Source organism: Macaca nemestrina, chromosome 16 (assembly GCF_043159975.1).
Source record: "Macaca nemestrina isolate mMacNem1 chromosome 16, mMacNem.hap1, whole genome shotgun sequence".
Taxonomy (NCBI): domain Eukaryota; kingdom Metazoa; phylum Chordata; class Mammalia; order Primates; family Cercopithecidae; genus Macaca; species Macaca nemestrina.
Genome location: NC_092140.1, coordinates 20,360,077 through 20,386,621, shown reverse-complemented (window position 1 = coordinate 20,386,621; position 26,545 = coordinate 20,360,077). Strand labels below are relative to the sequence as shown.

Genomic DNA, 26,545 nt, shown 5'->3' with positions numbered 1-26,545 from the left:
GATACCTGCTTGGTCTGTGTTAGAGGGTAATGCCAAGTCAGTGATGAAAAACATCTGCAGGTATTCTGTACTTCACCTGAAGGCGTTTTTTCACCCTGTGTGATGTGAGAATTCTGCACATGTTTATCTCCTCCCAGAGTCCTCAGGCTCACATGTGCGAGGGCCAGACCAAAGCTTACTTTCTAGGGACTATAAAGATAGTCTCTCACTTCCTGTTTCTGATGCCAACAACAGTGATAGACCTACATTAATTCCCCAAATAAACTCAGCTTTGCAAACATCCCATTCTTGGTATACATATGGTAATTTCCTTTCTGTAGGTTTTTACCCAAGGTGTTTTTTATCCAGGGCCAAATAATTCACCTGGTCAGCAAGGCTCCACAGAGTTCTGCAAAGATGTAAACTAAACAAAGTAAAGAATGTTGATGCATAGCGTTACATGTTATTCATGCTTTCCTCACTTTAAGAAAAATTCTCACATTATATATGGATATGGTACTTTTGAATACAACTTATGTTTCTGTGAAAATAGTAGATATAAAATGAATATCAGTTGAAGCATGGTGTTTTCACATTGTGCATGCCTAACAAGGTATAGACCGTTCATGACCAGAAACCAAGCAGGCCAGAAAAGGGAATGCCCTACACAGGGTGCTGTACTTATGTGTATATGCTGGAGCTAATTCTTTAAGGCAGCGGTCCCCAACCATTTTGGCACCCAGGGACCAGTTTCATGGAAGGTGATTTTTCTGTGGACAGGGCCAGGGATGCGGATAGTTTCAGGATTAAAGTGTTCCAGCTCAGCTCATTAGGTATTAGATTCTCATAAGGAGTCCACAGCCTAGATCCCTTGCATGCACAGTTCACAACAGGGTTTGTGCTCCTGTGAGAATCTAATGTCAGATGGCAGAACTCAGGCTGTAATGCTCGTCACTTGCTCACCTCCAGCTATGTGGCCCTGTTCCTAACAGGCAACGGACTGGTACTGGTCTGAGGCCCAAGGGTTGGGACCCCTATTTTAAAGCATTTAAAAATGTTAAGAGAGGTTTAGTAATGTGTCCAAGGTCATTTAGCTTCAGCATTCAAATGCTGAGAACAAGATTTGAATCAGGATTTGACCTCTAAATTCTACGATATCTGCCACAATAGCACTTACTACTTGGCAGGAGGACTAGAATGGTGCTTACCTGGAGAACAGATTAAAGTTGATGTTTTGTTGTTTTTTAAATGCAGACATTTATTTCTCACAGTTCTAGAGGCTGGGAAGTCCAAGATGAAGACACTGGCACATGCCGTGTCTAGTGAGGGCCAGCTTCCTGGTTCATAGATTGCCATCATCTTGCTGGAGGACAAATTAAAGCATTGAAGGAAGAATAAATGCTCCTGTCCAATCAAAGGGAATGATTAAAATATGTAAGAAATAAACCCAAATAATTAACTGTAATAGCTCTGTGTTAAATTAATATCAATGTTACATTGTCAAGAGAACACTTTTAAATGAAAAGAATGGCTGGGCATAGTGGCTTGTACCTGTAATCCCAGCATTTTCGTAGGCCGAGGCAGGTAGATTGTCTGAGGTTAGGAGTTTGAGACCAGCCTGACCAACCTGGTGAAACCCTGTCTGTACAAAAGATACAAACAAAATTAGCCAAGCATGGTGGTGGGCACCTGTAATCTCAGCTACTTGGGAGGCTGAGGCAGGAGAATTGCTGGAATCTGGGAGGCGGAGGTTGTGGTGAGCCAAGATCCTGCCACTGCACTCCAGTGTGGGTGACGGAGTGAGACTCCGTCTCAAACAAAACAAAACAGAAAAACACAAAAAGAAAAAACAGAACTCCAATATGCACCTATTCTGAAACCACTGAGTGAGGAAATTTTTGAATTCAATACATAGACAATAAAGATGAACGTTTTCTTACATTTGCTTTTGAGTTTATTTCTTGACACTGATGGAATGGTAAAATGGTGAGGTGCAAAGGACCAATTTGGCCTCTCAATTTCATACTTTTTTTATGTGTACTAATAAAGCCACCCTCAGTGAAATCGAATTAAGTAATATTTACTGCAAAGTTGTTTTTTGGATCGAACGTTTACTAGGAAGTTTTTATAGCCTGCGAACATAAAATCCAACTTATATTATTTATTGGGACCAAATGTTTTGAAGTGAATATTTTTACATTGTTTTTCATAGGACAATCAGAATTTGAAAGCTTTGTGAAATAGAAGGTGAAAAAATTTAAAATCCCTTTCCCTTGAGCTGAAGAGACAAACCTAAGAATGTTTTGCCAAAATTGTCCTTAGCATGGAGTAAGGTCCTTATCTAAGTGGGATCCATCAGAATAACTTGGGGACATTTTTCACACTAACCCCTTGCCCCCATCCTCTCTTCCTTGATTGAGTCCCCTACCCCACCCCCAGTACGATTTGAACCTAGGAAGAAAGCAGATATATATTGTATGAAAAATTCCCTAATTTTGCTTCCTCCCAACTTAGCTGATCTAATGAATTATAGTGGGGGAAAAAAAAAGCTTCCTGCCAATTTTTTCTCCACTTACTCTCCTTAAATATAAGAACAGAGCAAATAGATTAATTTTTACTAAAATGAAGGAATATTTTAGTTTTAAAGTTATGCATAAATGCAGTTTAAAGAATCAAATATTTTACACAGAAAAATCACTGGCATCATCGCTTTTTCCCCTTCCACGGAGATAATCATTTAAAGCTCTTTTACATGGTGCTTTGGTAATTAATTCAAATCTCTAAACAATATGCTCATTTTGCTACATTTTGATTTAAAATTTTTTAATATTACCTATTGATTGTCTGCTATGGTGGAAGGGGATTTAGCACTGCTCATCCCTGCTTGAACAGCCTTCCCATCCGCCCTATTTTTTCCTACCGTATTTATCTCTAGTTAGCCTTGAACAGGGAATGATTCTTTTTTTCTCATAGAAAAGAGCTAAAAACAGGGGAAGTTGAAATTTTGAGGTTGAGAAAAACAAAATGTTAAGGTAAGATCACAAAGGAAGGCCTCAATTTTCTCAAGAAAATAAGAGATGAGTTAATCTGGGATTGAGCTACTATGGTCTGCTATCAGTCATTCGTTAGGGAGTTAACAGATGAACATCAGCATTGCTGCAGACAGTGAGAAATGACCAACAGATCTAAACTCATATGACAAATGGTCTCACCCACACAGTGGATTTGCTTGGAATGGTGTCATGTCAATTTTCATTACTGGCAAAGGACGAAACACCCAAAAGCCAAAAGGGACACGTACATACTTTGGTGAATGTGAGAAATTACGTGTGTGGTCTCTGTTCAGTTACACATAATAATGGACTATAGATCAGTTTTGTGGATAATCCAAAACTGCAAGTAATACAAAACATTAAAACATTTAATTTGAGACCTTATATATGTTTTCATATATTTGGATAGATATGGGTGCTGTTATTACATTGATTCACATCCTGATATTTCTCTTCACTTAGTATTTAATTGGCATTCCTAAATCCCAGAAACAACTTATGGGGTGGAGGGGTACATAACTCAGCAAATAGGTTACAGAAAGCCCACTTACAATTTCACATTCCTTTTGGAAAACTCACAAAGTGGATAATCTAAGATATGGACAATCAAGAATTGACAGCTGTACATAAAGGCTCATGTTCTCTCAGGGCAACACTTGTATTGAATGTTGTTAGTTTACTCTGCTTTGTTTATACATTTGTGATAAATAAGTTGGGCTTCTTGCAAATGGCAGATTAAAACATATAGTTTATTGCTTTTTTAAGCAAGTGCATCTGATTTTATGTTTAAAAGGGTGTAGTTTTATGGTGCAAGAAAATAACAGGGGTACTGAATTGGAGTACCAGAAGAAAATCCCTTAGGGCACGGCAGCAGTGCAGTTAGCAATAATTTTAATTGGACACCCAAACTAAGCCAGCCTCAAATCATGTGTATGTCTTACAAATAGGGTTTATTATGTCCTTTAAGTCCTTTTAGAGGCTTATGAAGATTTATACCAGTAGTTAGTTGCTTTGTCTGAGCTACAGAGAATATTTAATAGTTTTATCAGGATTAATGAGCAGAAATGCCTCAACAAATGAAATTCTTTAGTATGTACACTGTAGTCATTTGGTATTCTCTTTATTCACTTGCAGAAATGTCAGTAATTGGAGACACTCTTTGATATGAGCCCTTGTATTTCATATATTTGTCAGATTTTTGTGAAGCTATTTATATAGAGCATTTGTATAGCAACTTTCTAACCTCAGACATGTCGAAGAATCAGATAGTAAATACATACATCTCAAAACTGATTTCACATATAACAAAGACATTCATTCCATTTATGGCAACACATATTTAGTGAGTGCCTACTGTGTGCCAAGTGCTGGAGACACAATGTTGATCAAAACAGCTTAGTGGAGTTTATGGCTTAGATAAGTACAATAATAATGAACATAATGTACTAGTAGATATTTCAATCATGCTGCCCAGGGAAGTAGAGGATAATGTAGAGTCTTTAACAGAGGTTGTTATATGGTCTGGGAAATTAGAAAAGGCCTTCCTGGCAAAGTAATATCTTTACTGAGCTGAAGGTTCAAATAGGAGTAAACTAAGTAAAGAGGGAATAGAAGGGGAAGCTTCAAGGCACAGGGAATAAGAGCTGCAGAGGCTCTTAGGCAGAATGCAGTTAAGGCCCCTTTAAGGGAATGAATGGAAGCCACCAGGATTGGGACTGGATTACACAGTGGGACAGGGAGAGGTTTAAGTACAGTGAGTTCTGTTGAGTTCTGTTATGCATGTTAGTCTTTATGCCTGCAATAATGCATGCTATTGTAAAGAATTTTGAAACTTAAAATATACAGACAGGAAAGTACAAATTAGTGTCATCCTGTTACCCATAGCTTCTTTTCAGATAGTGTATTTTTAATTAATGAATTGTCTTTCAGTTATATAAAGATAAAAAGTAAATATGCAGACAGAAACTCTTCTTGAACTGGGAAAAATGACAGTCTTTACTCCCTTGCCATATTACTAATATCTGGAATAGGAAATAATTTCATAAGGCAAGCAATGATGTCTTTGCACACTGTAGTCCTACTTTGTCAATTAGACTATAAGTCATTCTTTGGTTTACATACAGTATTTAACATATTTTACCTTGTTTCCAAAAAGCCAATTTGTATAATTTTTGCCCACCCAAAATTGAGAAATTATTTTTCATGGGATGTATATGTATGTATATACTGCTCTGTGTGTGTGTGTGTGTGTGTGTGTGTGTGTGTGTGTGTGTTTGGTGGTAGTCAAACAACAGTAATAATAATGATACCTTTTTAAAACCCAGGTTAAAAAGTTAGCAAAACTCGGATAGGTTTTTCTAAGTCATGTCAAAAAGTATGAAAATTATAGGAACAAAATTGCTGCTTTTGAAGACATTTAAAAATTTTCATATAGAAGTTGTCAATATTAATGTATACTACATAAAATCAAACTTACATGAGAAATACAGATTTAAAAACTTAGGAGATAATAGCCATATTTAAAGTATTAGAATTTGTCAACCTGTTGAGAGAAGAAACCTGGAACACCGATGGGAAGTATTTTCAAAGTTGTGCCAAATCTACAATCAGTCCTTGTGTTAGTCTGTTCTCATGATGCTAATAAAGACATACCTGGGACTGGGTAATTTATAAAGGAAGGAGGTTTAATTGACTCACAGTTCCACATGGCTGGGGAGGCCTCAGGAAACTTAAAATCATGGCAGAAGGCACCTCTTCATAGGGCGGTGGGAGAGAGATGAGTGCCCAGTGAAGGGGGAGGCCCCTTATAAAACCATCAGATCTCGTGAGAACTCACTCACTGTCACAAGAACAGGATGGGAAAAGCTGCCCCCATGATTCAATGATCTCCACCTGTTTTCTCCCACGACATGTGAGGATTATAGGAACTATAATTCAAGATGAGATTTGGGTGTGGACACAACAAAACCATATCAGTCCTTACCCTAACAACCTAGGCACAAGGACCAAGTTGAATTAGGGAACTCAGAGAAGCAGTCCCAACATAATTTGAGGCAGAACAAAGCTCAGAGGATATGGGGAGCTGGAGGGCCTGGTATTCAGATGCTGTTAATCACTCTAACACATCTTGTAAGATGCCTTTCCTACCAATTGAAGAAGGGTGTATCAGTCTGTGATTTAAACACCCCTCTATAGTTTGTGTTTTGGTAATTTTTACATGATTAAACACAAAAGTTTGGCATTCTGTGCATCTTATTAGAGTGGTCTGACTGTTGACTCCTTGTAGGGAAGGGGTGGCAGAGATCAGTAAGTCTTATATCCCGAGGGAACAGCCCAAGGAGACAGCTTTACTTACCAGCCTTCTGAGCACTTAGGGAGTGGTGGTGAAAGTGAAGTCATTCTGAATTTTTTGTCCCTCCCTTTCTCCCTTCCTTCTTTCCTGATGCTGTTAGTGTTTAGCGATACAAGTTGAATGTCGGAATTCCCAAATTTGATACCTGAAATGCTCTAAAATGCCAAGCTTTTTGAGTTCCCACATGACACAAGTGGAAAATTCTGTATCTAACACCTTTGCTTTCTGATGGTTTAATACACACAAAGTTTGTTTCATGCACAAATTATTAAAAAATAGTGTATAAAATTACCTTCAGTCTATACGTATGAGGCATATTTGAAACATAAGTGAATTTCATGTTTAGACTTGGGTCTGACCCCCACCAAGATATCTCATTATGTGTATGTAAATATTACAAAATCTGAACATGTCTGAAACCTTGGGTCCCACTTCTGGTCCCAAGCATTTCAGATAAGGGATGTTCAACCGGTGTAAGATAAAAGAGCCTACTGAGAAATTTAATTATAGCTTGGTAATAATGTCTAGATCATTTAAAAAGTCACCAATGAGAATGAAGGATTCTATAAGACTCTTTTGACCAAAAGTGAGCCAATGACATAGAAGCAGGGACATTGGCCACCGAGGAGTGTGAAAAGCTGGTTGTGGGGTGAGGCTGATTCTCCCAGGAGGCCTCCCTGCCTGGTGTCTGTTCTCACCCAGGAACTGGCCAGCAACTCTCCCATATCTTTCTTTACTCTTGGAAATGCCAGTGTGGTTCATATGTTACTGGGCATGCCTTTGTTTCATCTTGAAGAACTTATCATCACTTCAACCCATTCAAAAGATATGAGAGAGGAGATGTGCAATTGAGCAATGATTAGGAATGTGGCACATATTGCATTTATAAAACACATCAAACTATTTTTCAAATATTAGAAGGTGTAATTGAGTCTGCAACACATTTTACTAAAGATATTTCCTTTAACTTTTAAACCCATATGTATTACAGGGGGAAATGAGATCCATATGTTTGATTCTTGCACAGTTAAATGATATATTAAAGGATTATTTGCAAATGCTTTAAAAGTTTATTGTCAATAAAAAATAATCTACCTTTAAGGGTTTTTTTAAAAGGTTTTTTTTTTGTTGTAATTTGAATTTTGGTCAAATATCCCTGTAGGGAAAACTGTTCAATAATAACAAATGGATATCATCAATGTGATTTGCTCTTAAGCAATCTCTTGATTACATTGCATTTTGTTAAACTATTTTTAAGCTTCATCGGTTTTGATTTTAAGTAAAATCTACTAATGTCCTTTTTAATAAAATATATCTGTAAACTATCTAGTTTAGTTTCAGAGGTTCTCATATTCCAGTCCTTTGAAACTACAAAGTAATACTTCTAAAATTGAAATAATTAAAAATAATTAGCAGAAACTATCCAAAATAAAACAATCAAAACCATCTGGGCTTGAGCATACTAAAAAATGTTGATCAAGGTACACCTCAGAAATCTGTGTATTATCTCTTAACTTCAAATGTGGATATTTTAAATCCTGAAGAAACGTGATCAAATAAGCTCTCAGTAGTGTTTGATGTCAACTGTAATTTAACACATCTGTCCAGAGGAGTAGAGAATAATGAAGTACACTAATCAATCCAGATAAAAGAGATTTAATTAACATTAACATCTCCTCAAAGTCTTTAAAACTTTTTTTTTTCTTTCTGTTTTGGTATTCAGGGGTTCTAATTTAAGGATCCTGTGATGATGAAAGAATATTTTTAGGAGAGATTTTATTAAAAGGATTTGAGATATTTAGATGTATGTAACATGAAACTTTTCTCCAATGTTTTAAAAAGGTACTTTGTAAAACATAAAAAGGCTGTCAGTATTTTATCACTTCATATTACTTTATAAAAATATCTGGAAATAAAAGTTGTTGTACAGGGAATCAATGTGCTTTGCCAAATTTTAATTAATATGTATTCAAAAAATTGATGTCTGGATAACCAATGCATGACCTTCAATGCTCTATAGGGCAACCTGCATGCATGCAGGCTCAGCAATAAATACTTATCCTACTAAGGTGAGTGATGGGGTTACAGGTTTTTTTTTCAAAGTGGTTAAACCACTTCATAAGTAAATGTAAATCTTCATACAGACCTGTATAGGGCAGTATACATCCACAGGCCAGTTATGGTAATTAAATAAGCAACTGAAGAGTTATGATGATGAGAGCAGTGAAATGAGAATCTGAATTTGGCCTTTTCACTTTGTGGAGAAGTCCTCATTTTGGTCTAGGATGGAAATGAAAGAAGAGACCAGGGTTTAGAGTGACAGTCACCACACATAGGGATGTTATACTGACCCATAACTGGATTTTATCAGTACCACATTGAAGCCCTAGTGGAAGTAATATTGATGACTTTATTAATGCTCACACTGCAACATCTTTAATGCACACCAGCAGGAGACAAGGGGAGACCCTAACCTGGGAGTCAGAATGCCTGACTCATATTCTTTCCCAACTCATTTAATCTGCCTTCACTCCAGTACTCCCATTTGTAAAATGCGGATAGTAGTATGTGCCCTAAGACTCAAAAACTTTCAAAATGTGAGAATAGAGATAGATATTATGGAAATATAAGAATGATGTCATCAAATTGATTATTTTTGGTACACTGAAAGACAATCAAAAAGTGAAACAAAAGAGGTATTTAAAAGTACTATTAGGAAAAGTGTCGATCTATTTTTAAGAAAAATAATGCAGTGCAGAACAATCTATATGTAGTATACATATTTATATGCCCAAATTACGGACATAAATATATCTATATCTTCATATCCACTTATAGACAAAGATATATGTATATGGAAAATTTACCCTACATTGATAAAAGTTGTGTGCAAAATTCAGCCTTTCAGTTTAGAGGATCAGATCCTACCAAGAGGGTCAGGCAGATTTTATTTTATTTTATTTTGAGCCATTTCAGATGTATGTGAATTCCAATTTATATAAAAGGATTTGTTTATGTGTACAGCTTTCATTGCTTTCAGGAGCAAAAGGTGAACAGCACAGTCTGAAAATAAATATTGAAGCTTCTTTTACATTTTCTGAATTATATTGGTCATGAAAGGCTGATATTTCATGGAAAAATAGCTCCTCTTTTGAAAAATCTATTTTGTGGCACATGGACTCACAGAGTAAAGAGACATTTTCTGTTAGTATCATCACTTGAGCATGCACTTAGCAAGAAACTGAATATGGTAGAATTTCTTCAGTCAGTTTAAAGGATTACTCATTTTTGTTTCATAGTGTTTGGTCTGGGCTCTAAATGAAGCAAGGACGTTAATGTAACGAGACTCTTGGTAATCATGCAGAACCATTTGCTGACTTGATAAGGTTCAGGTGCAAATTTGTCAAGTCATCTAGATGCTTGCCCCAGTAAAGAGTGTTTGCCTGTGATTTTTTTTAAACCATGAAAAGGACAAATGCAGGCAATGACTGCTGGGTTGAAATCAAATAAAAATAACACAAATGAACAAGAGAATAGAGGGATGATATTGTACACTGGGGCATATCAATTAAGAGCTGTATCCACAATCTGTCCAGAAATTCAGTGATAATATGCACTATGCAACTATCAACCCTTACATTCTTATTTTTCTTTCTAGCAATGAGGGAAAAAATGGAGACATTAAAAGTAGTAAATTGGTTTATTTTATTGTAATCAAACAATTTGGTTGAAGTTTCAATGATACTCACTCTGCAGTTACTCAGGAAATTGTATAGAAATAATGATCTTTGATGTATCTGATTTTTCAAAGCAACATAGATTAGAGGAATCCCCTTCCCCTCCCCATTACTGGAATTATCATCACCCAGCCTGACTAAATGAATTTCACACCAGACTTCTGTGCATAAAGATACACTGCCCACTGCTGTGAAAATTAGTATAACTTTGATGAGTCATTTGTTCCAACCTTTGAAAAAAATGAAACTTCTGAGAACCATACTGATCTCATGATAACTTTATCTCTATACATGATATGGTCCTAGATTTGTAACTTGTCTGTGAAGAATCAATTTGCTTAGGAGAATAAAATGTATTTAAGGAAATATAAAAAGACATGCATAAAAATAGCCATTATTTGAAAAAGTATATTCAATATTATGGTTAGAGCCTGGTTAATGTCTCATAATGGTGATTTTTAAAATGTCTTCTGCATGTGTTTTTTGTAACCAGAACTACTAATTATAGCTGATCATTTGGGCAAAGAAACTCATCAGAGCGTCGTCTATTGAGAAAAATTAATTAGGCATCTCTACTTAAAATTAGACACATGATGGCTGATAGGAATGCTGACATAGTATGGCATTGATGTAGGTTGAAGCAGGCAGACTGACATTTAGACCAAGGGATTATAAACTCTTTTACAGTTAATAGTTTGATAATTTCTGTCTCATCCACATCTTGATGGCCAGACCTCTGCTTAGAAATTTCACCCACGAGTTTGTTATTTTTGCGTGAGTGCTGGTAGTATGAACCTAGTGACGCAGCCATCATCTCTTCTCAAACAATGCCATTGTCTCTTGATTTCAACTAAATTTTCTATATGAAGTGTGGTTATACAGTGCTGTTTTGCCTTGCTTTACCAGTTGTATTATACACACTGTTACTCAGTGGGTTTCTGAACAAAACAAAGAGGCTAAAACTGGGGTTTCTCAACATTCAGTGTATAAATTCAACCTCTTCGTTATATATTTCTTCTACTTGGAGGCTTAGAATAATTTACTTATTTTATTATCGTTAAGTAGCTCATTTCTTCAGCCAGTAATTTTTGTCATTAGGTAACAGCAATGTCATTATACTATCCATTGCCTGAGTATTTTAATCCCATCTGCATTTTACCAGGTCTGTTCACCTGTCATTTAATTTTTGAAATATAATTCCTATAACAATCATATTAACAATGAACTCATTTTTAATCACTTTCTGGTCAAGTCAAAATGAGTCCGAGCAAACATATCCAGCATATGCCTTCGGAGGAACAACATTAATAGAGTGTTTAGTGGTATTTCCCATCCAGAGACTTTAACTTGCAAAAGACATCACCTCTTTTAATTTCTCTCCTGTTCAGCATTTGTATATTCAGTATGCAAAATAGAACAAAAGCCATGATAAAAATTTTCAGTGTTACATACAAAAATATAAAAGTTAAAATGCTTTAAATATTTAATGTTACAGTATAGCATTTAATAGTTTTGTTAGTTCAGTTTAAGAATCTTAGTTTTATTAGTTTGGTTTAGGAATTCTAATTTGTAAATGATGGTTGACAGTATTTCACAATGATAGATAAATCAAAAAGCAATTTCATCATTGATAAGGCATTTTGTAGCAAACTTGCCAGTGGTTAACTAATAGCTTTATTGCATTTCAAAGTTTATATGTTTGTTTATTTTATGAAGAGGGTGGAAATTGAGATGTCACGTGCCCTTAAAATGCAGAAAATAATGCAAGGCTTTCCAGTGAATGTGTAACTTCTACCTCATGTGAATACTTTTAGGAAGATTCATGATTCAGTGCCCTGTGCAAGTGGCAGCTCATCTTCAGTGGAAAGATCTTTAAGGGAGAGATGCTTTTTTTTGAGAGTTGAGAGGAATTCTAGACTTTTTAAGAAATGAAAAGGTAAAATAATAAGAGTATCTCAAAATATATACAACAACCCAAACAAGAAAATGTTAACAATTATATGGTACTCTTGTAAAGATGCTCACAAATATTTAAAGAAAGCATTTCCATGACATGACAGCTATTACATGCTTGTATATACATATGTCAAGCAGAATAAACGTATTATGGAATAAATGGGTAGTGAAATTTACATAGAGTGTATTGATGTGTTTGTAATACAAGTAGATCTGCTTTTCTGTAGTTAATTTACCCTTAGTTGATTAAAATATACAATTACTTTAAATGTATAATTACCATCATTCTTTTCCCTATAGTAAAAACTTAAGATAGTTTTTATACCCATATTCATTTAGTATTCAAATATACAGTATTTAAATCTTTAGTAGGAGTCAATTTCTACAATTAACTATGCACCAGAAGATTTTCTAGAAAGCTATTTGAAATGGGTTGATAACAGTTTATTTGCCTCATTGACTGGCATGGCTGGCTAAAGACACTCATATTTAAACCTTATTTTTGGCCAGTGTGTCTAGTTATATTCCGTGTAGAAGTTCCTTTTTTTAATTTTTATTTTTTGAGACAGGTTCTCATTCTGTCACTCAGGCTGGAGTGCAGTGGTGCAATCATTGCTCAACCTCAACCTCCAGGGCTCAAGCCATCCTCCCACCTCCACCTCCCAAGTAGCTGGAACTACAGGCACACACCACCATTCCAGGCTACTTTTTTTCTATTTGTAGAGACAGGGTTTCATCATGTTGCCCAGGCTGGTCAGAAGTTCCTTTCATGAGTAGCTGTAGTGTCACAGTATTAGGGGAAAAAACCAATTAATAATTATGCCTCTTTACCTAACTTAAAAAAATAACTTCATATAGTGTTTGGGAAACCTTTGGCAGTTCCATTCAACAAAAATTCAGAAAACAAAAATCTAACTTCTATAGGAGATTTCTTTTTCCAGAAACTAATCTGATACCTATTTTTGTGAGTTAGAGCTATGTTACTTGAAGTATTGTTACATTTTTAAAGATTGTTTAGTACTTAGGGTTGTTGAGTGCAAGTAGAAATTAAACTTGCAATTTGTGAAAGTGTTGTAAGATGATCTGAGTAATGGACAATTTCTAATATTCATTTTTTAAAGTAGCTAACCTCTGCCTTATCCCCTTCCACGTTCCCCCTGGACAGGTGATTTATATAATGGAATGCAGTGTCACTGATTGTGTTTGAAGGAGGCACCCTAAATACCACACTATTGTTACCTTGAAAATTTCATTTTATTTTATTTTTGCCCATTTTATTAAATCATTTTATTCTATTTTTGCCCCTGTCTCTTGTAATGAGCTACACATGTAATTAGTACACATAGTTCTGGTGATGTATTCATTCATGAGTTTAAGAAGTGAGATTTTCAGCTTCATTTCCTTCTACGCATCTGAACTAGGAGCACAGAGGAGACAAAAAAGATTGCAACCTCTTTATATGGTTGTGTTTGACCCTTGGTGCTCTAATTGCAACCTCTTTATACAGTTGTGTTTGACCCTTGGCACTCTATTCTTACTTCAATTATCATCCATTGTAATGATCCCTTTTCATGTCTAGCTTAACCCTAGACTGTGAGTTCCTTGAGAGTAAGAACTTTGTCACAGTGATGTTTTAATATATTCTCACCACACAATAGAGGATCTAAGTGTGTGCTCAATAAATGGGTATTTGTTGAGAAATTTAAACAAGAAATAGTGAATTATTTTCTTCTAATTGGATATGCTTTCTCCAAATATATTTTTTATTCGAGAGTATCTTATTTACAGTAAAAATCACAAATATTATATATACAATTTAGTTTTGACAAATGTGTACATTTCTACCCTTTACCCAGGCCTTCAATAAGAAAATAATAATAATTTTTTTTCCCAAAGACATAATCTGATTATTTGGTTATTTGGCTGAAACAATGAATCTCTTTGATACATGGATTCTTTAATAATGAATCTGTATTTAGTATTTAGTCATTACTTTATAATGATTCCACATTTCCTAATAACTTCTTCCCCGACTGTCCACCCCCATCCCCTACCCGTGCAAAAAAGACAAAACAAACCTCCCTTTCCCTCAGGAAGTAGTTGATTTAGTGCCTGTGTAAGGTAGTTCATACATTTCCTTCTCCTGTTTTGTTACCATACCCTATGCTTGGCACTCAGTACACCAAGAAAACAAAGAGGCATTTCCTGTCCCGAGGTTGCTTAGAGTCTAGTGGGGGAGATACGCATATGTGCATCCATAGCACAGCAATGTGTACATAATAACAAAGATCTGAAAACCCCAGTCAGGTTTCTATGTTTTGTCCTTTTTCACACCCTTCCAAGAGTTCTATCTAATGTAACTATGAATGGTCACTGTGTCTTTATTTTTGGCCCAGACTCTTCTAAATGCTTCGGCCTCACGTATCCAACTACCTACTGATTATTCTACTTGGATATACATCAGCCATTTAAAATTTGGCCTGAGTTGAACTCAGGCCACATTTTGAGTTGAACTTTCCCTACCACATTCATTGCATTTTCACTTGTTTTCTTGAAATCTCCCGGTTAAGTCAGTTCAGGTTGCTATAGAAAAAAAATTTAGTTCTGGCATGGTGTCGTGCCTGTAATCCCAGCATGTTGGGAAGCCTAGGTGGGCAGATTGCTTGAGCCTCAGGAGTTCGAGACCAGCCAGGGCGATTATGAAGAAACTCTGTCTCTGCCAAAAGAAAAAAGATACAAATACTAGCTGGGCGTTGTGTCTGTAGTCCCAGCTAGTCAGGAGACTGAGGCTGAAGATCATCTGAGTCAAGGGAGTTCAAGGACGCAGCAGACAGTGATCGCGCCACTCCACAGAAGCCGGGGTGGTACAGGGAGACCCTGTCTCAAAATAATAATAATAATAAGAGAAAGAGAAAAAAGAAGAAAGAAAGAAAGGAAAGAAAGACAAAGAAAAAAAATCCTGTAGACTAGACGGCTTAAACAACAAGCTGATTTCTCACAGTTCTGGAGGCTGGAAGTCTGAGATCAAGAAGCCAAAAGAGAGAGAAAAAGCAAGCTCGCTCTCTGTGTGTCTCTGTCTCTGTTGTTGTTTTTTTTTTTTTCCTAATGAGACAGAGTCTCCTGTGTCATCTGGGATGGAGTGCAGTAGTGCCATGTCGGCTTACTGCAACCTGTGCCTCCTGGGTTCAAGCGATTCTTCTGTCTCGGCCTCCAGAGTAGCCGAGGCGTGTGCCACCATGTCTGGCTAATTTTTTTTTGTATTTTTGGTAGAGATGGAGTTTTACCATGTTGGCCAGGCTCGTCTTGACTCCTGAACTCAAGTGATCCTCCCACCTCAGCCTCCCAAAGTGCTGGGATCACAGGTGTGAGCCACCTCTCCAGGCCCAAGCTCACTTTTTTGTAAGGGCACTCACTCCATTTATGGGAGGTCTATCCTCATGACCTGATTATGTCCCAAAGGTCCTCCTACCTCTTAATACAGGGGGATTTCAACATATGAGTTTTGTGGGGATGGAAACATTCAGCCTATAGCACTTGTTTTTCCATTTCTATTTCAATTAATGGCATTACCTTTTGCACAGATTAGGAGCCTGAGAGTCCTATTTGACTTTTCTCTATTTCTCACATCTAATTTATGATGTAGTCTAGTATATTCTGCCTCTGGAATTCCTCTGAAACCCTCCTTCTTCCCTTTAGTAACACTGTCACTGTCTTTGTTCAGCCTTTCATCTTCATTTTCTCTCAGTTGGATTATGACAGTAGGCTCCTAAAGAATCTTCCTATCTTAATTTATCTTCTTTTAATATGATGTCCTACATAGGTGCCTGGGATTGTTTGTCACATGCTGTGCCTTGACTGGATTAAACTCATAATTACTCACCCATGCCTCTTTCTTTCCTGCCTCCTGTGCCTGATGCTCTTTCTGCTCGAGACTCTGTAATCTGGACATGACAAAAGCCTTCCATATCCATACCTCTCTCAAGGGACTGCTCTTCCCACCTTCCCTACTGCAGCGGGTGGCATAACACCATGTCCCACAGTCTCCAATTCTTCTCCTCTACCTCCAGAAACAACTAACTGGACTATGTAGGGGCATCTGAGCCATGAGGAGGCATTACATAGGCATAAAAAGATGAGCTGGGCCAATCAAGTTCCTTTTCTTTTGGGACTCTCCATGGAGACATCTCATTCTGAGAGAACAGTGATTCGTGGCACAGTGACTTAGTCAGTGAATGCCTCAGGTACGAGGTGGAGGTGGACCCTTCAGGAGGCATAGCCATCCAAAGTTGTGAGGAGGTACAAACATGAAGGAGCAGCCATGAGGTAGACAAAAGATAGGCCAAATGCAGGGTCAGAAATCCACTTGACAGTGAGGAGGGATGGTTGGAAACAACTGAAGAGAATCTGAGTAATGTGTAGGCTGGAGTTAGACAGTGAGCCCCTGTCCTTCAGTGTCAGCTGCCAGATGCATTCCTTGAGGCTGAGTGATTTGGCTTTTCTTGGGTTCCTTTGTATATGCATCCTTATATTAATCCCTTACTTTACCCTCAATTAATTCAGTGAGACTGTTCTTCACAGCTAAAAGAACCGAAGTAAAATGTTTCCTCTAGGCCAGGAGTTCAAGACCAGCCTTGGCACTATGCTTGGTTCTACGTTTAGTGAGACTCCATCTCTGCAACACACACTGTGGCCTGCCATGGGGGAGGGCAGGGGAGGGAGAGCATCAGGATAAATAGCTAATGCATGTGGGACTTAATACCCAGGTGATGGGTTGATAGGTGCAGTACAATACCATGGCACACATTTACCTGTGTAACAAACCTGCACATCCTGCACATGTATCCCAGAATTTAAAATTTAATTTAATTTAATTTTTAAAAATGCAAAATAAAAAATGAAATTAGCTGAGCGTGTTAGCGTGCACCTGTGGTCCCAGCTACTTGGGAGGCTGAGGCAGGAGTACTGAGTAAGCCCAGGAGTTTGAGACTGCAGTGAGTAGTGATTGCACCACTGGGCAACAGAGCAAGACCCTGTCTTTTAAAAAATAAAAAGTAAAAAGTAAAAAACAAAATGATTTTCCCCACCCTCCCCGTTTCACCTCAGCTAAAACATCACCTCCTCCAGGAATTCCTTATTATTTGGTTGTACCACCGTTTGCTGCTTACCACTGTCTTAAGTTATAATTATGTATGGTCTTCTCTCTAGATAGGGAACACTGTGAGACTAAAGACGTCGTGACTCACACGAATTTGTATAAATGAAGAAAATGTGATGGGACCTAAGTAGGGTGTGGGGAGAGCCTTCATGGAGAGATCATACTTGGCCTGAGTCTTCCCAAAAGCAATCCCTCTGTCTTACAATACAGCTGTCACCACAATTGGCTTGATGTGGAGTAATAAATGTTAGGTTTGCCTAGACTAATGTTCCCTTCCTGTACATGAAGTATTTGGAGGAAAGAGAAAGAAGTAAAGTGATTTTCCAGAAGTCACACATTCTGACATACGGAGCGCCAGACCAAAAATCAGTCACTTCCCATAATGGGGTTGTGCGCGCTCACAGAAAGAACAAGACTCTACAGAATGATCTCATTTTCAAGTAAAAGAATTTTTGAGATACAAACATCAGCAATGACAACCACGCCCCATTCCCCAGATCTTGCATGCACACAGGTTTATTATAAATATTTTATTATAAACTCTAATCAGAGCCCAGTCCCTCAGTTTAATAGTCATAGATTTCCGGATTTTGCTTCTGCTTACCTTCCCAGGCTTTCTTCCTCTTCTGTCTTCTCACAGACTGGAGAAATCCTTGTCCTTCTAGCAGGCAGGCACACTGCTTTGCGTTTCTGTTGGGTTTTGTGTTTTTCAGACAGAATCTCACTCTGTCACCTAGGCTGGAGTGCAGTGGTGCCATCACAGCTCACTATAGCTTTGACTTCCTGGGCTTAAGCAATCCTCCCATCTCAGCCTCCCCAGTAACTGGGAGTACCCGCTCATGCCACTATGCCCACCTAATATCTTCTTTTTTTTTCTATCTTTCTTTTTTTTTGGTAGGGATGGGGGTCTCCCTATCTTTTCTAGGCTGGTCTTGAACTCCTAGGCTCAATCTATTGGCCCACCTCAGCCTCCCAAAGTGCTGGGATTGCAGGCATGAGTCACCTTGCCCCATGGGTTTCTCTCTCTTTTTCAAACAATCCCCTTCATACTGCCTGACATGGATTTTCTGTCTCTCTGGGAGTCTAGGTTAGGTATCTCTCAAGCTTTCTCTGATCAAAGCAGTCACAAGCCCTTTCATTGGTACCATAGTTGCACTTTTCTCTTAGGTTTTTTTTTTTTTTTGGCGGGGGGGAATTAGTCACATGGTGTCTCATATAATAGTTATTTTTGCACTTCTCTTACTGCATCTATTAGATTGTGCACTTCTGGTGGCAGGCATTTTATGCAACCATCTGGACTACAGTTCCTTGGACTCAGTAAATACTTATTGAATACATGATCTCATGGGGTCATTTGTTTCTTTCAACATCTTGTTTCCACTACTCTCCATAAAATTCATAGATTGTCTAGTACTGACCACTTCCCTTTTATCTCATAAATACCTTTAAGTGACTATCTGCCACTTATAAAAATATCTAAGGAGGGGAATTAAATGATTTTGACTTTTAATAAGTTGACAGAAAATGTTTTAACCATATAGATTAAACCAATACAATCACTTTTAATACAAGCTACTCTTTTGAATGTTTGTGGGCAGTGCAGAGCAATGTAATAAATGAATTCAGCCTTCATGGAAGCTAAGTACTTAGTGGAAGAACTAATTCTAATAAAGTCAGAAAACATGAAAATGTGGAAGGAACAGTGATCTAAAATGACTTCCATGAATTCCATAATAAATGTTGCTGAATGTCTGAGTTATTTTGATTTATCTAAAATAATGGTTAAGAATTGGGCTCTCTTGCAGTGGTCAAGGTTAGAATTCAAGAATTGCCACTCACACTGGCTTGGTTGGATTATTCTATTAAGACTTAAAGCATATGGAGCCGTGAGCACAGAGCCTGGCAAAGTATAGGCACTCATTACATTTTCTCTGCTATTACTTTTAGATTGCAAACTCATACAGCTATTTTAAGAGTGTTATATGCCAATGCCACTTGCAGAAAATTTGTAAAACTTAGTTTTTTTTTTTCCGGTGCAATTACTCTTTTTAAAGTTATAAATTATATGTAATTAGTAGTATCAACTAGAGGAGATCAAGTACTGTTCTTTGGGGTCTAAATTAATCACATGAGTAGTTATTCTCTAAGCAGATATTGCATCATACATGTCCAACAACCTCTTAAGGTATTCAGAATTAATAAAGCAGGGAAGACATTAATCAAGGATAGTATCTAGCTGATTTGCATAAATTAATTAACATCAGCAGCTACAACAAGCTGCAGCATAGCAGCACCTGGGAAAACCTTTACTCCCAACGATATAAGGCAGTGAGCCTGCAGGCCAGAGAGAGATTCTGTCTCCAAATACACGCCAAGGTCACCATTTACGTAACACAAGTGACAACACCCAGCCAAATCACAGTAATGCACGGGTCTGTAGGAGGGGCACGTCCAGGAAAATGTGGTGAATATAAAGCTGTATAGTGAAATCCTTCATGGCTTTTCAGGTGTTTACATTTTAGCATTGCATTGAGAGTTCTGTTTCTTTGCACTGCATTACTGAAAATAAATATTAAAATTTATTGGTTTTATTATTTGTAAATTCAGCAAGTTCCTTTTGTGAATTGAGGTTTAAGAATAGGAATGAGGCCAAGAGTGGAGAGAATAGAGGCATCAGTTCTTTCCTCCAAGTTTTATAGAATTTAAGAAAACCAGCTGGGCATGGTGGCTCACGCCTGTAATCCCAGCACTTTGGAAGGCTGTGGTGGGGGGATCACATGAGGTCAGGAGTTTGAGACCAGTCTGACCAACGCGAAGAAACTCCATCTCTACTAAAAATACAAAATTAGCCAGGCGTGGTGGTGCATGCCTGTAATCCCAGCTAATTGGGAGACTGAGGCAAGAGAATCGTTTGAACCTGGGAGGCAGAGGTTGCCCTAAGCCAAGATCGTACCATTGTACTCCAGCCTTGGCAACAAGAGAGAAACTCCATCTCAAAAAAAAGAAAAGAAAAGAAACAGAAAACCTTTGCTTGCTTAAATTCTTGTGCCCATTTCAAATCCAATCCTGTTCCATTGGCAGACATTACCTTAACTCGTTACGCATTCATTGACTCAACAAATATGTTTGAGAACCTAATAACCAATTGTTACTGTCTTTGATACTGGGAATGCAAAACTCAGGATCCTCAACCTCAAAGTACCTGGAGTCTGAAATCTGGTGCTTCCTGCAAGCAAATAATCACAGATTGACAGCTCATGTCCTAAAATGGTGATGCTTGGATATGTGCTACTGGTCCTTCCTAAAGAGAACTTGAGAAGTTTTCAAAGAGAAACAATATTCAGGACCAATATATGGGTTTGACTAGGAGAGGCAAGAAGAGAGACTATTTCAGAGAATGGGGCCACCATGATAATTACTCTTCATAGGTGCCAGAGTTACTGTCTTCTTGCATTAGCTATGCTGAGCTTCCTGCAGTTCTTGATGTTAATTTTATGCAGTCTGTGTTGGTGAGCCATGAGGAGGGACAAGGAGAAGTACAGAAAGGAGAGTGTTGCTCCTTCTATAGTCTTGAATACTACAGTGCCCATTTGATATTGGCAGATATTTGAACACTGGCTCATTTAACCTGTTTCTGTCATCTCTAGGAGGCATGTGCTTCTTTATAGCTTGGGGGTAACTGGGAGAACATCATAACAATTCCTACTTCTCCAGCCTACAAATGGAGCCTTTGGGAGAGAAACATCCCAAGCAATGCCTTGGCTAGTGGACACTCTTCTTTGTCCAGCTGGGATCCAACACCAACTGGGTTCCCTTGATGTCTACAAATGGTGGACTTTCTTGGAGCATCATGTGAATAGCCCCAAAGGATTGTTTATTTGGCACAATGACGAGAACTTATTAGTGTAAGGAACACGATTATATTTTCAATTTTAATACCCCTACAAAGCTTCTTCTTAAAATATAATTTATTCAAACTTCTGAGAAGATCACAATTGGGTCACTGTGTATATTTTTCTCTGTTTTAATACAAAAACTGTTAATCAGAGCTTTATGAGGGCCTCTGTTTATGAACAGGGATGGGATGTGGGAATGCTGTGGGGATACTTTCTTTTCTGGCTAGGGAGATGTTACTATTTTAAACATTACATCTTAAAACGTGTGGGATCTGGTGTGTTTCCTGCCTGAGACAATGCTTATTAATTGCCCTCTGTCTTTTGATGGTAAAAGTCTTTAATTTGTTCTGGTAAATGATGAAATGGCATATGGTCCATCTATTTCCTGAATACCGTCCACGCATTCTGGTTACCCTTTGGTCCTATCATCCTTCTCCAGTGAATTTCCACATGTATTGGAATACATGTTTTAATCTGGAGTATGTTTTAAGAATAACACTTTGTATTCAGTGACCAGTATGCAGCAATGTCATTTAAATACTGGAATGTTGGCATTGTTTGGGTATAACATAAGTTTATAAAATAACAACTTGATATTTATAGGGCTAAATGTCAGAGGGGAGTCGTGATTTCCTTCACAGGATCAGAGAGGTCTTTAGCAAACCAGGGAACATACGTGATTGAATGGAATTTCTGAAGTCAAACTTGTCTGCCATTATAATCCACTTTTCAGTGTAGGTGGAACACCTGTAGCAGAAGTTAAAAAAGAAATGTATTTGTGTGAGCCTCAATCCTATCTCTCCTAGTGGAGTCAAGGCATAGCATTTGGTGGGGAGAAGGCAAAGTGCTGTATTGGAAAAAACTTAGGCTTTGCCATCACATAAATTTAGATTCACTTAAAGAAAAATCCCTGAGCAGACAAAACCAGCTGGGCCTCCTAAGTAGCAGTCACCTCGCTAGATTTGCAAACAAAAGCAAAACTTAACTTGAGCTAATTCTTATAAATGCCTATATAAAAGAAAAACAGAACGTAAGCTAAACCAATCACAAACAGCCAACAAACTTATATAACTAGGGACTCTCCAGTAGGATAGACCAAAGAAGGCAACTGTATAACCGTAGACTGTCAAATATGTTCTTTGTATGACTTCCACATTCTCTCTATAAAAGCCTGTTTCTTACACTACTTCAATGGAGCCCCAGAACCACTTTTGGTTTGGAGCTACCTGATTCGTGAATTGTTTGTGCACATAAACTTTAAAATTTTACTATTCCTCAGTTTACCTTTTCAACAGTTCCAATTCTGGTCACACCGTTTGCTACCTTACGAATTGAGGTCACTTGTTCAGTTTACTCAGACTTTGGTTTCCTTAAGAATACCTATCTCATGTGATTGTTGGGAAAATTCAGTAAGTTAATACACATGAAATCTTTAGGACAGTAGCTGACAAAATGAGTGCTAGTTAAATAGTTACTATTGTTATTATTAGTGGTAATAGCTTTAAAAATAAATTCTCACAGGTTTTTGAGATTATCAAATGCGAATAACCCAACCCATGCCAAAGCGTTCAGCATAAACCCCAGGTGACAGAAGACTTGGGTTGAAGAAGAGTGTGGGTCAAGTTTTCAATGAATCAGAGGAACCATGAGGTTAGTAGATGATGCAACAGGTAGGAGCAGAGGGTTCTTAAATAAAATGGATAAATTATAGGTAATTTTTAAAATACTTAGATAATATAATAATGGATTCACAATACAAAGTGGGAAAAATTCCAGCCTCATTTTCTCATCCTAGGGTTCAACTAGGGTGAGAAAAGAACATTTAAGTAGGCAGCAAGGCAGTGTCCATAGAGTTTCAATAAAGGCAAAAGATGGATTTTGCTTATAGAGAAAGTTTGGACCATGTAGAAACTATTTTTTTAATTTGTTTTATTTTTATTTTTTTTGAGATGGAGTCTCACTCTATTGCCCAGGCTGGAGTGCAATGGCACAATCTCGGCTCACTGCAACCTCCGCCTCCTGGGTTCAAGCGATTCTCCTGCCTCAGCCTCCCGAGCAGCTGGGATTACAGGTGCTCACCACCACACTCGGCTAATTTTTGTATTTTAGTACAGACGGGGTTTCACCATGTTGGCCAGGCTGGTCTTGAACTCCTGACCTTGTGATCTGCCCACCTTGGTCTCCCAAAGTGCGGGGATTACAGGCATGAGCTACTGTGCTGGGCCGTAGAGACTATTTAATATCATTGAAAGAAATTCTAAAATGTGTAGTGCAAGGGGAGGTGTTGGGATTTTTCAGGAGAGAAGAAACACTGCCATCAGTGAAACTCTATCCTAGGGCTTACATCTCCATGCTACCAAGGCTATGAGGCAGAGTCAGTGCAGGCAGCGCAAGGTTTTCAAAGAATTGCTGCTGGCTAGTCTGCTGGTAGATGGCAGTTGCTAGCCTTGTCTTTAGGCACTCTCCTGGCTTTCCAAAGGCCCTGCTTACAGTTCTTCTAGAAAATCTCTAGAATGTTCCACATTTGCCTCTGTCTTAACATTCTCTTGGTTTTCCCCACTTTGATTCAAAGAGTCTCTGGCTCCATATGTAGACTTCTATCTGGATTTGAGTTCTCCATAGTTTTGACCGTGTTTTGGAGAACATAGGAACTATTAGTGAGAAATTATTCTGACACATGTTAATGACACAAAGACAGATTTCATATACGCCACTGTAGTACAGGAGAGGGACTTCATTATGGATCTGAGTTCAATTCCAAATACAACAGAGACAGGTGAGGATTTACAGCTACTAGGCAGAATGAGAGACAGTGGATAGAGAATTACTGAGAGGATCTTAATTAGGGTTGGGGGATGAGGAGCTTGATGCTATATTGAAAATAGGTGGGGGATTCTGATTAAAATTTGGCTAAAGAGGGAGTCTTTGTCTATACAAGTATGCTTGGCTTTCTCTGTTTTGGCATCTTACCTTTATGCTGGCAGAGAACCTCCTGCCCCACCTCTTTATTCTATCCTCCAGCCTTCATTCCTGAACTTCAGATTCTTGAGATCCACAACAGGATCATTCTCTACTTTCTGTTTGAAGTCATGCAGTTGGAGCAGGTGATGGTATCAGGATTCAGATAATTTACATTTGAGTTCCAACAGGAGCTCTTAACACGGCCTGCACATCAGACACACCTGGGGTCGTTTAAAAGACACACCTGGGGTCGTTTAAAAGACGCAGCCAACAAATAGAAAACAAGAGTCCTCTCTATCTGGCCTCACCTCAGGTCAATTATATCTGTATCTCTGGGGTTGAACCCAGGCATTCGTTTTTTGTTTTTTGTGCTTTTGTTTTGTTTTGTTGTTTTGTTTTGTAAAACTTCCCTAGTGAGTGTGATAAGCAGCCTGCTTTGAGGAGGAAAGACACGGAAGACCCCTTGCTCAGCACCCGATGGTTATCTCCGTTTGCTGTCATACTGGGACCACAAGCAGTAAATAGAACAGGACTGGTGATTATTGTGAGGCAGGTACTGTTTTTCTCAGAAGAGTTAAGTGATTTATATAAGATGACAGAAGGAGCTGAGAGCCGTCTCTCTCTGATATCCGAATCAACGCCGACTCTATCCTTGAAACAGCCACAGAAATACTACTGATACTACTGAAGGTAGGAAGCATTAAGTCTCTTTTTTTTGAATATTGTTCCATCCTAAATGGTTTTTCTTTGTTACATATTTAGTTTCCTTTCTTCTGGATATGTTGTCTTGCATTAGGGCCCACAGATGTATTATGAATGGCTTAACAACTTTATTCTTCCAACTTTTCAGATTGCATTTTGTATAGAAAAGCGATCCAGATTTGATTTTAGTTTCCTCATATTTCCTAAATGACTTTATCAAGCAATCTGCTTTCCAGATTTGCTTTTATTTTTCTCATATTTTTCTAAATGTGCTTATCAAGCAATCAACTTTTTGCCTCCCATATGCACTGAACTATATTAGAAAATAAAATATTAAAACCAAAGAGCAGAAAGTGCAGATTGCCAAAAGATTAAGGTAGTTTTAAAATGTGCTTGTTTCCCGTATGAATGAATGGAGAGTTAGTATATTCAGTACAAACTGTGTTTAGAATATTAATGCACAGAGTTTTATAACATGCTGTGTATGACACATAAAGTAATTATGCAGTGAGTACTGAACAGTCACATTCCAATGTATGCTATTGACATCTTTTTCTTGTTTAAAAGTGCAAAGTGGAAGCAGAATATCAAACAAAATAGTTATTATTTTATGGTAAAAGATTGAAATGTAAAGACGAACGGTAATGAAATAAGCATGTGATTAAAGCTAACAATGAAAGTAAACACTATATCCAAAGGTTTTGCTATTTTGGTGAACTGGATATATTTTCTTAGTGATTTCTGATGATTATGTGTGAGAAAATTCTATCTATTAGCCAACATATAAATAGAGCCAACTTGTTTGATTCATTGTTTAGCTGGATCTTGAATACATTTAGAAAGGCCTTTTATTTAACTGATTTGATGAATCTGATGATCTATTTTCCTAAAAAAGATTTCAGAGGGGACAACAAAATATAATCACTAAGTCTTAAGAGCAAAAGTAAACAGATTTAATACTTTACCATAGGAAAAAATGTTGTTAAATATTTCATATAACTGATTGATCTAGGATTTCACTTCAAATAAATCCTATCTCCTAGATAGTCATATGAAATTATCTGATATTTCAAAACAACTTAATTCATTTAGGATTTAAGAGAAGCTAAATTTATTGAATCATGGGAATAAAAGGAATCTCATCTAGACAGTTTATTCAATTTTTTGACATTACAGATCAAAAAGATATGTTTAAGAAGCTATTCTTTGTAATCTTGTAGCGTGTGGTTCATATTACATTTTGACACAGTGCCTATTTGTTTTTTTCATTTTAAATACTCACGCCCCCTAGCAAACTCTCGGTTCCAATAGGGCAGCAAGCATGTTCTGTCTTTATAACCCTAGTTTTTATAACAGTGCTTAGAAGAGCAATAAATGAAGCTTAGAAGATCAGTGGTGCTTAGAATCTGCTGAATAAATGACTTTTGAATTTTTATTTTATTTATGTTCTCTTTCAAAATATTGCCAGTGAGAGAGGTATCCTGGTTTCTATGGCTAGCCAATTGTAGATTTTTTCTTACATTTAATCAACTATTCATTCTGAATGGGAGAAAAAGAAAGATTTGACAGATATATATATATTCTAACAAGATGTTGTATATATGGCAGTAGTACAAATGCAGTTTCTGGTATGGGTGAAATTATAGCCATATGTGTGCCTAATCAACTTAAATCCTGCCTGTGAAAAGTGAATCATGTACTCTTATTGTTGTTTCACATGTATATATTAATATATCATTATCTGGCTCTTTAAG

General features: G+C 37.5%; 1 protein-coding gene across 5 annotated transcripts in view; it reads left to right on the top strand.

The window, feature by feature from the left end:
* Positions 1 to 26,545, top strand: part of LOC105477239 (glypican 6) — a 1,180,155-nt gene that overhangs the window by 72,980 nt on the left and 1,080,630 nt on the right. Inside the window, exon 1 of one of the 5 annotated variants that reach the window (XM_071081155.1) lies at positions 19,755 to 24,779. The exons of the other annotated variants lie outside the window; for them this stretch is intronic. The gene's annotated coding sequence lies outside the window, so the exon portion shown is untranslated. Of the gene's footprint in view, positions 1 to 19,754; positions 24,780 to 26,545 lie in introns of those variants that run through there. 5 annotated transcript variants of the gene reach the window in all.